We start from the raw sequence: 14,954 nt of genomic DNA, 5'->3' as shown, positions 1-14,954 counted from the left end.
ATTAGGGTATATATTATCACAAGCATCAAACCTTGTTAAAAGCTAATCTTCATGATTAACAGAATTTTAAAATTGGCCAAGGATCAAGACTTAAGTCAAAGTAGGACCAGTTATCTGATGTGTTGCATGGTGTAGACATGGTTGTCTGGTCCCATCAGGGTACAAGCAAGCTCAGGCATCAATCAGCTGAGTAGCTGCATAAATGCTAGAGGGACAATTCTTTAGTGACAACAAAGGCCAAGTTAAGAACCTAATTTCTCAAATTTTGCAAATGGATCCCCTTCAAGGTAAGTGATTTTTTTCGCCACTGGGAGACCAATAAATCCAATTCAATTTTGCGCTAATATTTGCTGTTGACATTGACATAGTTAGCAAACGATGAGAAACTAATGGTCATATTATGACAATCATCATTTTAGTTTTCTCTAGCGAGGAACTATATGGCGATGCAAACAAGAGATATGTCTATTTCCCCTAATGGTCATGGCTCATTGTGACTGGTTACATTAAAATGCTTTGTACTTTTTTTAAGGTCAGTGCTTACACCTCAAAGAAAGTGGTAATAGAGCTCAATATTCCTATAGTAGCTTAGGGAAAACTGATTCTTATAAAGTTTCACAGGCAAGCTTAATAAAAATTGCTCTATTACTCCATTTCCCTTTAACAGTAGAGAACATTTCTTCCATAGAATTATTGTAAAAAGGTTGTATCAGCACTTTACAGGTTGGGATTCCAAGGTTCTAAGAAATGAGGTTATATTCAAGGTTACCTGTTTCTGCAGAATGACTAGAAGTCATGTCATTTGAATACATAAATGTCATTTATTATGCCACAGATATTTATACTTTGGTCTCATCTGTAACCAACTGATAGTAACCTTGATGCCAGATCCAGATTTATTATTATTAATACACTTCTGTGTAAAAGTACTGACTATAAAATTAAGTGGGTTAGTACTAGGAGTATTTGACAGCCTTTTGCTAAATTCGAAAAGACCACATGGCAATATACTTCCTGCTAGACAGCTGTCCCCATAAAAAATCTGCTCTCACAAGAAGCATCCTTGTTGACCATCTGAATGACCCACTTGTGTCTGGGCAGAAATCCATTCACTCTAGAGCCAATACATTGCTAGGAAGCAAAAGAAAAACTGCTCTTTTATACTCATACTTTACAAATAATAATAGAGACATAAAAATCTGGACTTAATTAGTTTAAATTTGATATCCTTAATCATCAATAAAACAATAAGACAAAAAAGATGTGATCATTTCTTGAACATTTTCCGTGATATCTTCCATTTTTCTAATGGAAAAGAGCTTTGCTTTTGCTGGTTTCTTTGTGAAAACAGCAAATTATGAGGAATTCTCTTTGATTATTATAGATTACACAATATAAGAATTCTTTGCCTCAGAGGAAATTAACCTTAAGTAACTTACGACAAATGTATAAAAAGAGGTAATGTCAGCCTCCTGCTGTGAAAACAGGAAATAAGCAGTTCGGAAAACGACAGACATGGCTAAAGAGTGGCTGTCACAATTCTTTGCCATCCTAGAGCAACTATGCAGACTGCTCTTGGAAACTGTGCTGTCTTCCTATTTCAGAGAGTTATGACTATCCTGCTCAAAAAAGTCTCTTAATATTAGAGTAAATGTAGAAAATAACTGTTTTTTTTCCAAGATACAGTTAGCCCATTGTCTTTTATTTTATTTTGTTTTATACACTGAGGACTTTTCCTAGGCATACCATGTTACTCAGTTCAAAAAGCCTAGGTGAGGAAAAACGAACATGTTGTGGCTTGATAAAAAGATAATGAAGAATACTGACCTAAATTCAGCTGGTAATTCTACCAGTTATGAGGGATTGATAATTGATATGTTATTTATCCCTTTCGCCTAGTCTTCATGTACATAAAATTAGTTAATGTCACTTCATATGGTTGATAATTATATTTAATCAGAACATGTATAGGGTGCCTGGCACAGGGCCTGGTCCCAAAAATATTTGCTTTATTTTGGCAATTCACAGTTCAAATAATATAGGAAATCTCTCGACTTATTGAACCTTCTTGCCTATACTAACTTCTTAAAGATGTTTTCCCTAATGACCCAAGCAAATAAATATTTCTCCTTATTATGAATGCTAATACACTCATATTCACTTTGACATAAAATATACTCATGATAGCCTGACTTATATTACTGTTTTGGTTTCTTTTTGTCCATTTGGGAGTCTTCTTCCACAAGACCATGTCCGTTTTGCGGGCACGAGAACTATAGTTTATATTTTCACGGAAAATACCTCACCCAGCTTTCATCCAGCATAAGATTGTTTTGTCTTTAATTGTAACATGTTTGTTGAATGAATAGTAGAACCGTCATCTTAGCTTTGGCACAAAGTGATGGGAATAATAGTTGAGGAAGTTTTCACATTTTTTATAGATAAAAATATACCCCAAAGTAATGTTTATAAACCATTTAAAAAACCTCAAAGTCAATGTAACAAAATACCCACATACAAAGGATTGTAGGGGCATTAGAATCCTTCTTAAATAGGATGGGTGGCAAAGAAAGGACTAAAGAGCGACCCAAATGTAATGCCAAAGGAAAAACAGTTCTGAAAAAGACTGATGAGTTTTTTGGGATAGGGTGGTTGTAGAAGGGTCTTTATCCCCCTTTTTGTGAGAATGCAGGTTGGAGCAACGATTAGCATATTGTTTTCCAACTGAAAAGGTGGTAAGATAAAGTGGTACCAGAGAGATGCTTCCGGTTTCGGTAAAGACAACTTCTCTTAATGTTCATTTTCACCGTGTCTCCAAAGGGCCTCACTTTCTCATTTGGGAGCTCAGTTTTGTGTGTTTCCTAGCCATTACTTTTCGTCAGGCACTAAAAATCACTCTAAAAGGGGGATTTTTTGCTTCTCATGTGAGGTTTCTTGAGTTCTCCATGGAAAACTCAATACATTTAATAAGTAAATATAGCTTAAAGTGAGAATCACAAATGTCAGCTGCTTTCCTGAGAATGCATCCCAACTGGAGCGTGTCCTTTCAGAGGTATTAGTAGCTCGGCATTTCAGTAGTTCCCTTCCCTTGAGCTTTTACAGGCTATTGCTGCTTTTAATTACCAGCAAGAGTGGAATGTGAGGTAAATCAGGTTGTCTCCATAAACCAGCTTCTGTGGCTCTGTAGCCATTCTATTGGGTTTGGAGACAGTGTCATGCAACCAAGTACACATAGAGCACGCCTAGGCAAACTGGCCATATGGAAGAGGACCTCATACTTCCCTGATTGTGGGACATTGATAGAGTAATCCTAAATACTCTAATTAGTACTCCGTGCTTTCATTTGGAGGAGAGTGAAAAAAAAAAAAAAGCAACCAAAACCGGAAGACAGCTGCTACTCTCACGAATTTTTTTCTTTCCTCTCTCTTTTCTTGCCACTTTCCCTCCCTCACTCCCTCTGACTTTCCATATGCTTTTTTTTGAATCAGTAACTAAAACATTTCCCCAGATTTTACAAAAAGCAACAAATTGCTTTTTCTTTAGAGGACTTTGCCAACTATTATCACAGCATTGGTTATAAGTTTCTTGAAGTCAGCCTTCAGATACCTTGTCCTTTTCTGTCTATATCTAGAAATACATTTTTCAATATCATTGTTATTACTAGGATAATGTGCTTGTGTATCAGTTACATACACTTCCTGAAAGACTAGGCATCTTACCCAAATATAAAAACAAATGTTTACTGTGGCATTGAAGATATTTGTTAATCTGCTTTTCATCTCTAACACAGTATTTGGGGACGATAGCTATATTTCCAAAGTTAAACTATCCTCTGGGTAATGTTAGAATCCCTGAGTAAATGTATAGACCTGTAGTTTTCTTGTTTCAAATAATTGCGATATTTGGTATTTATCAAATAGACCTTCGAAAAGTTTGTTTTTAATCCTGATTAGTTTTTACAAGTGAGTATTCAATGTTTTTATGTGTATGTGTTTTAACGAATCAAACAAAATTAAGTTCAAATATAAACTATAAATTAATAATTTTAATTTAGAAAATTCTCTAAAATTTAAATTCCTAATACCCAAATAACATGAATAGCACTTTCTTCCTTTTAAAATTGATATGAGTATATGAAATTACATATTTGGGCTACTTTTATAAATGTTATAAAATTATATGTTTTTGAGTTATTTTTATTTTTCAGTCATAAAAGGGTTCTAAATTGAATCAGCGTTAATTATATTTAAAATTATAGCAGATAAACGTGATTCATTTCTAAGACATTTTGTGATAACCTAAATCTTTGTAGATAGATACCTCTTAATTTTCATTCAGAATTATTTTTTCTAGGAGGATACTTTTTGTCAAATCTTGCGATAGTTGGCTATAATGTCAAAAAATTTATTTTGCAATTACCAAAAGTATTAATATCTGAAATTAAATACTATTTTCACCTTTACAAACAAAACAGGGCGATTTTTACAGGTTATTTCAATTACAGTTTCTCATTTTCCAGGCTAATATTGTCTAATATTTTCACTTCAACTTCTGTTTAAACCTCAATAGAGTCATTGTGGCTATTTTCACATGATTTTACTGTTAAGGATTATTTGGATTCATTTATATTGTTTATCAATTTATTTGATGATCCATTTATTTGAGGAAAGATTACATTCTTCCATTTGTGTCAAATTTCTTATATTGAAGAATCTACTTTGGTGCTTGAAGTATTGAATTTGTAGGAGTAGTAAATCTTGATTTTTGTTTGTCCAAAAATGTCTTAATTTTACTTTCATTCTCCAGTGATATTTAAGAACTTCTGGCAAGACTTTATTTAATGGTAGGTCTAAGATTTAAGCAAAGATGGGGGTAGAACTTTTTTTTTTTTCTCTTTTTCTGAACTACGTATCAGGCAAGTGTCTCAAACACACATTTATTATTATTATTATTATTATTATTATTATACTTTAAGTTCTGGGGTACATATGCAGAATGTGCAGGTTTGTTACATAGGTATACACGTGCCATGGTGGTTTTGCTGCACCCATCAACCCATAATCTACATTAAGTATTTCTCCTAATGCTATCCCTCCCATAGTGTCCCACCCCTCGATAGGCCCAGTGTGTGATGTTCCCCTCCCTGTGTCCATGTGTTCTCATTGTTCAACTCCCACTTATGAGAGAGACCATGTGGTCAAACACACATTTTTTTTTTTTTTAGCAACATTGTTAGCTGTTTGCTGGGAAATTGTGCTACCAACACTTTCTCCAACATTATTAGCAACTGGCAGAAGCTAAATATTTGGAAAGTGCTCCATTAAAAAATATGAATATTAATTCATGGACAGATGAATTTCTAATACAGAAAACTGGACAAATTGTAACTGGCCTGTGTGTAGCAATAGTGATTAATCACTTGGACCTTTGCTCCTCGTGGCTTGATGTTTGCTATGACATTCATATTATTTTGAATTATAATAAGCCAATCCAATAATCATAACTACAAAAATACCAGCATGTAAGGTTACTATTTTCTCAGCTGCTTATAAACACAGCATATGTAGCCATAGTTGGTTCAATATCAGGCTATGTTGGACTTTTGCAAACCCATAGTTGTTGCAGATATATGATTGTGTGACAGATCATCCATGTCAGGTCAGGCTGGCTCAAATCTTTGATATGTTGATTTAATGATTCTATCTACTTACATTTATTGAGTGGTTATGCTATCATTGCTTAGTACTTTTTATACAGTTCACTAAGACTGTAGACTGAACAGCAGAATGAAACTCATCCAACTACCTAAACTACACATTTCCAAAGCTGCAAAACTAGCTAATTCAACATAAACTTCACTAATTAAACAGAAAATGCTGATTGAGCACGTTCTATGAGCAGACACTATTTTAAAGATGCTATATGTACAGTAATTTAATTCTGTTAATCACAGGACCTGGGTAACATTGTTAAGTATAATTCTACATTTTTTTTTCAGTGTTTTGTGATTTAGCAGTGGTCGATTTGAGAACTGTAGGAATCTAATATCAGTTTATGGTTTTAACCCTATTTTATTACCTACTCCAATTTCACTAATAACTGATTTAAACATTCGTATTTTGTGGGAGATCGAAGTAAAGGGGAGTAACCCATGGCTTCATGCAATTATTGGTATGAGTTTTTACACTTACTTTCTTTTCACAAAAGAATATCCAACACCTTGATGGGGGCTAGAGAGAATTGGAGAGATGAACATATGTCATTGTACTACAGAAGTGAACATTATGCTCTGATTCTTTTGATCAAACCAAATGAGCCAATTCCACTTTTAACTTCCTTAGAAAAAACTGCAAGTTTCAAACTACTTGCCGTGTTGTGGAATTGTTACTGGAACAATTACTTTGGCATTACAGTAGCAGTTGTCAGAGAAGCTCCTTCCAAAGCATCTGCCATAGATGATTCATACCTTCCACATTTATAAGAAAAATGTTGTTTTTCCTTGCAAACAGTTGAGAAAGTCCTTGAGTGGTTTCTAACTCATTTCGGCAGATGCAAGAGGCTGATTAAATATACGAAATGTGACTTCTTTTTCTGAACACCTTTGAGAATCATCCTTGATAAACAATATCAGTGGCTGCCACACAGGCTAGTCACATGGCAGGAAAGCATTTTTTACAGCTCCCTCTGCCCTCTCTATTAGAAGCATCAGAGACCTGAGTTTCAGTTTTTTTCATCTCCGGGCCTTGTTGGAGCAGATAATGGCAGTTGTGCCAGAATGTATGATGGTTTAATGATGTTCAGAATTGCTTCATGGCCAAAAGCCAGAGATAATAATCCTGGATATACTGATGATTTTAGACTCCTGGAATGGAAAAGGGAGGGCGCTGATTTTTGACATATTCCTTCTCCTTTATTCCCAAATCTCATGCTATTGTGGGTTTTAAAATAAGAGTTATGGGTGTTTATTTTTGAGAGGCTAAAGGCTTATTGATGCTTGTACCTCCCCAGGTGAGGTGTATACTGGTATGCATTTGGAGGATAGTGGGAGTTTTCAGCACTTTTTACAAATCTTGGGGACACATGTTTTTGTATAGCCTGAGGCTAACAATATGGAACAAAACGATGGTGTCTGGAGATGGATTTAATTCCCAGTAAAAAGGAATGTTCAGACAAGCATTATTATTACTTGATTTGTGGTTTGTGTGCATGAAAATTAAACTGATGAGTAGAGTTTTTTTTTTTTTAATTTTTGGATTGGTATTGTAACTACTTGAAAGTGCAGTCTATATTCTGACATTTAAAAACACATATATTTAAATTTTTTAGATATAGAACACATATTATCAGCAGCAAATTTATTTACTGAAATTTCCTGAGGACATTTAGCACAATATTCTTGAAATATCAATATTGCTGTTCATAAAAATTTTGAAAAAAATGTTTTTTTGTATTTAGCAAAATTGTAATACATTTGTCACCTAGAATATAAAAGTACATATGAAAAAAAGTTATCTAGAAAAAGGTTTAATCAAATCATATTGACAGCAGTAAACCCATGAAGTCAACGATACTTTGAGAAATGCAGATAAAGTATTGGGCAAAGTTTTGTAATATATTTTTTGCAATATTGAAGCAAAAACCAAACTACATTTTCATGATTTTGTTGTGGTAAGATGGAAGGCCTTATCTTACACAAGATGAACTTAATTATCAGTTGCATTAAATGGAGAAAATGTATTATTTAAATTCTTATGTACATATACACATGCATATATAGAGATATGCACACATTTGATATCAATTTTATAAATGTAGATAGGGTTAGAAAAATATCTGCAAAATATTTACATTTACATGGGTGATAACACTTTCAGAAACTATTTTCAGTTTTTTTATATTATTCTCAAATTCTATAATGATTATGTATTACTCTTAGTAATAGTTGTGATAGTAGATTTTTAAGGTGAGCTTGAATATGAAGAAATGTCCCATTTTTATTACTGGAATATAAACGTTAAGAATGCAGATGAAATCATCAAATGTTCACTAATAATATTTATTCTAGTCTTCGGAAAAAGGTATAAGATACTTATATGACATAATTTGGAATTATTTTGATAGTTTCAGATTATAAAACAATTTTTTTAACATTTTAATGTGAATCTTGGACAATGGACACTGACATTTTCATCTCAACTATAACCATTTTTAAAATTTTATTATCACTGTTGTTCCAAGCACACTCTCTAATTTTATTCAAATGTTTGGAGATACAGCATTTTAAAAACTGTGTATGATGTTGCTACTAATAATTTATGTTCAAATACATGAATTCTCATTAGTAAAATACGCTGACATTACCCTGCCCCCCACTCACCCTGTAGTTGTATATCTGTGATCTGCGGAATGAAAGGACTTGCATTAAAAGTAATGGCAAGAACCGCAATTACTTTTGCACCAACCTAATATTTCTTTGTAAAGCCTGTTTAAAAAAAAAAAAATAGAGTTAAGTTGACATCTCATATGGAAGTCACTCCCCCAAGAATTAGAATTGTTACTAAATGCTAAGTTGTTCTGAATCATCCACACCTCTCTCTATGTATGTAATGTATATACACATACAAACACACATTTTTCAGGTAAACTTCATAAATACCCCAAACTAATGCTACTTTATATTTTTTCTAGCATTTTTTTTTCACCAAACAAGGTTTTGCTGTCCAAGAGAAAGCAATTAAGAAAGTACTATCCTATAAAGACTTCAAAATAGTCTCATTACATTTTAAGATACTTTTGAGAAAAAGAAGCCTTTTATTATATTTTGGCATAGAGCAAATAAAAATATTATTTTTAATCTGTAGTGTGCCTATGTTGTGTTTGCTTGTGAATATTCAAGCTTGCTATAGAGGACAGACAGATAGGAATATGATGATTTAGAACAGATAAGTAGCAATTGCATAGAACATATATGTGAACATAGAAAGAGAGGAAAGGACAAAGAGATACTTAATATACATACAACACTATATATAAGAGGTGCTTACTGTCATCAGGTATTAAACATACATGAGGCACCTAAGGTGCTGAATATTTACGATGCACTAAATAGAAATAAGGCACAGGAGGCACCCAGTGATCAGGAGGTTTTAATTAAGCTTCCCATTGGTGATTTCTAATCGGGTGCCAACTGTCCCCTCCCTAAAAAGCACACGAAATTCAGTGCTGCTAGGCCAGCTAATTGGTGAGCTACAGGTCTGACCTGACTGACTTGACTGACTTTGTATCTCTCAGATAGAAAAAGTATATGTCAGCCCGGCACCGTGGCTCGTGCTTGTGATCCCAGCACCTCGGGAGGCTGAGGTGGGCAGATCACCTGAGGTCAGGAGTTTGAGACCAGCCTGACCAACATGGTGAAACCCCATCTCCACTAAAAGTAACAAAAATTAACCGGGCTTGATGGCGCATGCCTGTAGTCCCAGCTACTTGGGAGGCTGAGGAAGGAGAATCGCTCCAACACAGGTGGAGGTTGTGGTGAGCCAAGATTGCACCACTGCACTCCAGTCTGTGAGACAAAAAAAAAAAAAAAAAAAAAAGAAAAAAAAAAGAAGGAAAAGAAGTAAGAAAGAAAAAGAAAAAGTATTTGTCTTTGGCCCCAAACATCTTCTACACTATTAGAGAGACAGGACATCTGAGCATTGTATATCCCACTATCCCAGGATTCAGGTTGTGGGACCCTTCTGCACTGTTGTGTTGTGTCTTACATCTGCTAGTTTACCTCATCTCTTTGACCTACACTCTCTTAGCATACATTTCAACTAGGTTAAATAAATCATACACAACAGCATTTTATTTCTGTCTTGTGTTTCCGTCTTGTGACTCTAGGATATTTTGTTTGACAGTGTACTTGGACACCACTATTGTATCAAGGTTATTTCCTACATTACAAAGCATATTTGTGTTCCAGCTCAGGTTTTACAGTCCTCAAAAAAGTACTTGTTATATAAAAGAAATACCAAACATAGAGTTTTACTGCAATATTTCATCGTGCTCTAAAATAAAAGAGAAGTATGCTTTGCAGTATTGTTTTTCCAATGAATTATAGATGTTCAAGCAAAGAAAATTTAAGCTGTTTGGGATATGAACTCTGTGTGCGTGTTTTGGGGGTGGGGGTGGGCAATGGCACCTGGAGAAAAATGAGATTCTTAGGTAATCACCTTATAAAAATGTTCATTCAAATAAAACTAACTCCAAGAGACACTTGTATGTTTTGAGACGGGTAACTTGAAGACTGAAAGAGATGGTGATGATCCTAAAGCATAAGGAAACACAACCTCTTATATTTGAAGGGCTTGTCAGGAGGATTTAAATTTACAATTAGAGAATTCTTCTTTGACTTTTATTAGGGCTTTCTGAGAAGACTAATTGAGATCCCCTTGGGGAAATTTTATTCAGTGAGTGTCTCTACCTCTGTGACACCACTACATCAAAGGTAATAGAATTTGCACACTGATTGGATTGAACAAGAGCCTCTGTTGTCTGTAAGCTGAGGTGGTGAACTTGGAATATTAACCTTTCAGGCAACACAAGAATGTAGAATTCTAGTTTCGTCTCTTCTAAAAATGTAAATAGAACTAAAATATTCACCCAGGCTGACCTGACAACATGTCAGTATGCAGAATTTAAAAAAGAAGAAAGAAAACCATTACAGATTGATGTATTCTATTTTGGATTCCAGTGAATTTCCAGCAAGTTCTAGGGAAAACTCATAACATTCTGTAACAAGGAGTTATATATCTGTAGACTACCAACTCTAGATTCTCTTATACATTTGTAAGAGGATATTTTAGAATAATCTTTCTTACACATATCCTATTTCATTTCAATTGATATTGTACTAATTCCAAGTTCATTGTCTGTAGTCTAGATAACAAAAAAACTACATATTAGATTATTTTATGCTCCTCTCTATGACCATTTGTTTCAGTTTTCATAATTTAATTATTTTATGTGAATAGAATATGCATTTAACAATGAAGACAGCCATAAGTAAAACAAATCTAGCACCCATGTTTTAAAAAATTATATGTATCTATTTTTAGATTTTTATACTGGAAGTGTATGTTTTATGTGTATTTGATTTGATTTTTAAATTAAATGTCTATTACCTTGTAAACTGCTTCTTTTTCATTTCATAGATCATTCATGCATTTTCATATTGTTAACAGTATTTTTATCAGTAGCAATTTTTATTATGTGTGTGTGCCTACATATGTGTGTGTTTGTGTATATATATGCATATATTATGTATAATTTATGTAAATAGTCTCTAAGATCAGAACCACCACCTGCACAATTCTGGGAGTACCTACTTATATTATAGTTTCTGTGTATTGTTACTCTCCCTAAGATTGAATGTAATAGACCTGCCTCAAATACATTTCTAATAATTCCACCTTTTCATTGTTAAATGACAGTATAATGAACATCTTTAAGAATAAGATACCTTGGAAACAACCCAATAAGTTGCTTGGAAAGAATTCTTACATTTGATATTGCTTGGACCAGGATGAAAATATGAAGTAATTTGATAACATTAATTTTTTTCATAAAGGTCAATTTTATCTCACCTACCAAATATGTGTGACACTTCCTTTGACCTTGAGCCTTCATTAATATATGATATTATTATTAAAATAAATGTCTCTATTAGTTTAATAGGTAAAATAGAATGTTATTATGTTTATTATGTAGTTTGAAACTTTTCATGTGATTAATTTTACATTTTATGACTTATTTGATAAGTCTTTCATTTATGACCTCTGGCCATCTGTCTTTCAGAGCTTTTTTTAAAAAAAATGTATTGTTTTTATTGCTTCTTAAATTTTTTTGTTCCAATATCTACTATATATTTTAAAATATTTTTTCAAATTCCCAGTTTTCTTTCATTTTTATACAGGTCAATGTACTGTTTTTAATCTGTGTATCGCTCCTTTTCTGCACATTGGTTTATAGTCTTTTTTGAAGATTTTCAATAATATCTTACTTGATTAATTTTTGCTAAGAATTCAATAAATAATTAATTGAACAATAATATGTCCTTTCTGGGCTGGGTGGGATGGTTCATGCTTGTAATCCCAGCACTTTGGGAGGTCATGGCAGGTGGATCACCGGAGGTCAAGAGTTCAAGACCAGCCTGGCCAACATGGTGAAACACTGTCTCTACTAAAAATACAAAAATTAGCACGGCATGGTTGTGGGTGACTGTCATCCCAGCTACTCAGGAGGATGAGGTCAGAGAACTACTTGAACATGGGAGGTGGAGATTGCAGTGAACTGAGATTGCGCCATTGCACTCCGGCCTGGGCGACAAGAGCAAAACTCTGTCTCAAAAAAAAAAAACAAAACAAAATACATACTTTCTGTTTAGTGATTCCCTCACTTACAGGAGATATGCCATTAAGTCTTTCATTATATTTAATTGTATCTGACTTTACTTCCCTATTAGTGTATTTACTATTTATATACAACTATTTAAAATTTTTTTTGTTATTAGTTTAAAAACTGTGAGGTCAGGAGATCTATCTTCATACATTTCTGTAACCCATAGCTCAGAAAGGAGTATGTTTGCTAAGAATAATCACAATTTTAATAAAAATAGAGGAATAAACTCATTAACTAGCTTTAACCCAAAAAATTATTCAGAAAATTCAGAGAATTTGAAGAGTTACTAAATAATGATCGGTCTTTTAATAAATGGAGTCACGCAACCTATAAAAATACAGTCATATATCCACCTGGAACATCCGCCAAATCATTTTAAAACAGTCTAATAATGTTTGGCTTACTTTTATGAAGTACATACTTATCACCTACCAAAAAATTCTTTATAGGTATTTTCTCTTTGTTTTGAAATGATCTTCCAGAATAAATAGTATGACCCTTTTTTTTGTCAGATGAGAACACTGAGGATCTGAAAACTATAAGTGACTTGTTTGGTGGAGTCAGAAATCTAATCACAATGACTACACTCATTTCCATGTAAAGGCTGTGTTCTCTAGTTTATCTTTATTAAAATTCCCTAGGAGGTATATATTTGAATAAAATAGTGTAACCAAAACTTTTCATTTATTTGAATATATTTTGTGGGCCTTCACTGAGACCCTTATCCTAGAAATGATTTGAAATAACTAAAGTGAACTAGAGCTGTATAAAGAGCTTATGAATTCAAGTCCAGCCACAGAGACAATTTAGAAGCATCACAGAAAAATATCATGATAATGAACTCCCTGGCTGAGAATGGCCCTTATTTTCTTCTCTAATGGAGTTTCAGTTCACTTTGCCCTGAAGAGACACAGAAAGTATAACTGTCACTTGGACTTTAAGTCATTCTCATTGATATTTCAATGATTAGGGAATGATAAGTGAAACCTTCCCACAGCCATATCCCTGAAACGACCTGCTTCAGATAGCTCTGAATATTATACTTTCCCAACTGGAAATCCATTAAAATGAGACTGAATTGAGTGCATGCTGAGTGAAAATGATGTGAAAGTGAACAAGATAATAAAGAAAATCAGAAGGGTCCAGAGGCCTGTTGGAATGTCTTTTGAAGCTGCTGAATTTGTTGTAGTTGTTTGCATTAGAATTCATCAGATTTGCTAGAAAGAATGGCATTTGTTTACTGAGAATTCTTCTATTTCTCAATTAAGATATTAGTAGAAACAATCTAGAGCTTTGCATTCAATTTATCCTTGCTTCTTTATTTCTTATCCCTAAATCAAGCAGTTCTTAAAACTCAGTGATCAACAGAAATGCCCATGGCTTCATTAAAATGAAGATTTCCAATCCTTGCCTACTAAGTTCCAAAGGAAGATAAAGTAGGGCTTAAGCAATAACACTGAATATATACATTTATATGTGTACGCGTGTGTATACATATTAGTAAATTCTAGGCTAATTCTAGTTAAATCACCCTTAGCTTCCTTTTAAAAATCTCTACTCACTGGGTGCCGTGGCTCACGGCTGCAATCCCAGCACTTTGGAAGGCCAAGGCAGGGGGATCATCTAAAGTCAGGAGTTCAAGACCAGCCTGGCCAACATGGTGAAACCCCAACTCTACTAAAAATACAAAAAAAAAAAATTAGCAGAGCGTGGTGGCAGTCAACTGTAATCCTAGGTACTGGGGAAGCTGAGGCAGGAGAATCGCTTGAACCCAGGAGGCGGAGGTTTCAGTGAACCGAGATTGCACCATTGCACTCCAGCCTGGGAGACAAGAGCAAAACTCCATCTCAAAATAAATAAATAAATAAATAAATAAATAAATAAAATCGCTACTCCCCTTTCTTTCTCTGGAATGCAGTTTGGCTGAATCTGTGTCTCCCAAATGACAGTTCCTAAAACCTGAATAATGCCTTGCCTTACTGCTTCGCAGTCTGGTCTTTTACCTTTTCTTGGTTGACAATGGTTTGAATTCCTTCACTAAAGTCTGCTCAACTTCCATTAATTTTCCAGCTTGGGCTAACACTTCAAAATCTTTAGATTAATTCTATATGGGCATGAATGTGTACATTGAAATTAATGGGAGTTCTCAGAATAGATGAGGCAGGAGCAAGACCTATTAAATTTTGAGCATCGTGTCAGTGAGGGTTAAAGAAGATTGCCATAGACTACTGAAAAAGAGGGAAGACAGAGAAAATGGATATCTGAATAGTGATTTATTGTTAGTAATAAACGTGGCCAAGAGACCAGCAGGCCCTAGAATTTATCTTACCCAGGAAATCGCAATGACAGTTCTCTCAAAACTGGTTTTGAGCAAAACCAAAAGCTTCCTGAAGAGCCAAGGAGAAGTATGTTCCTTCCATGTGTAGCTATGGAAAAGTAGACGAGTGGATCAGATGCTAGCTTTTGAAGAGTAAAACAATGTTAGGGAAGGAGAAGTGTGGCTTATGCATAAA

This window comes from Theropithecus gelada, chromosome 7b (assembly GCF_003255815.1).
Source record: "Theropithecus gelada isolate Dixy chromosome 7b, Tgel_1.0, whole genome shotgun sequence".
Taxonomy (NCBI): domain Eukaryota; kingdom Metazoa; phylum Chordata; class Mammalia; order Primates; family Cercopithecidae; genus Theropithecus; species Theropithecus gelada.
The sequence above is the reverse complement of the archived record's forward strand: the minus strand, read 5'-3'. Positions refer to the sequence as shown.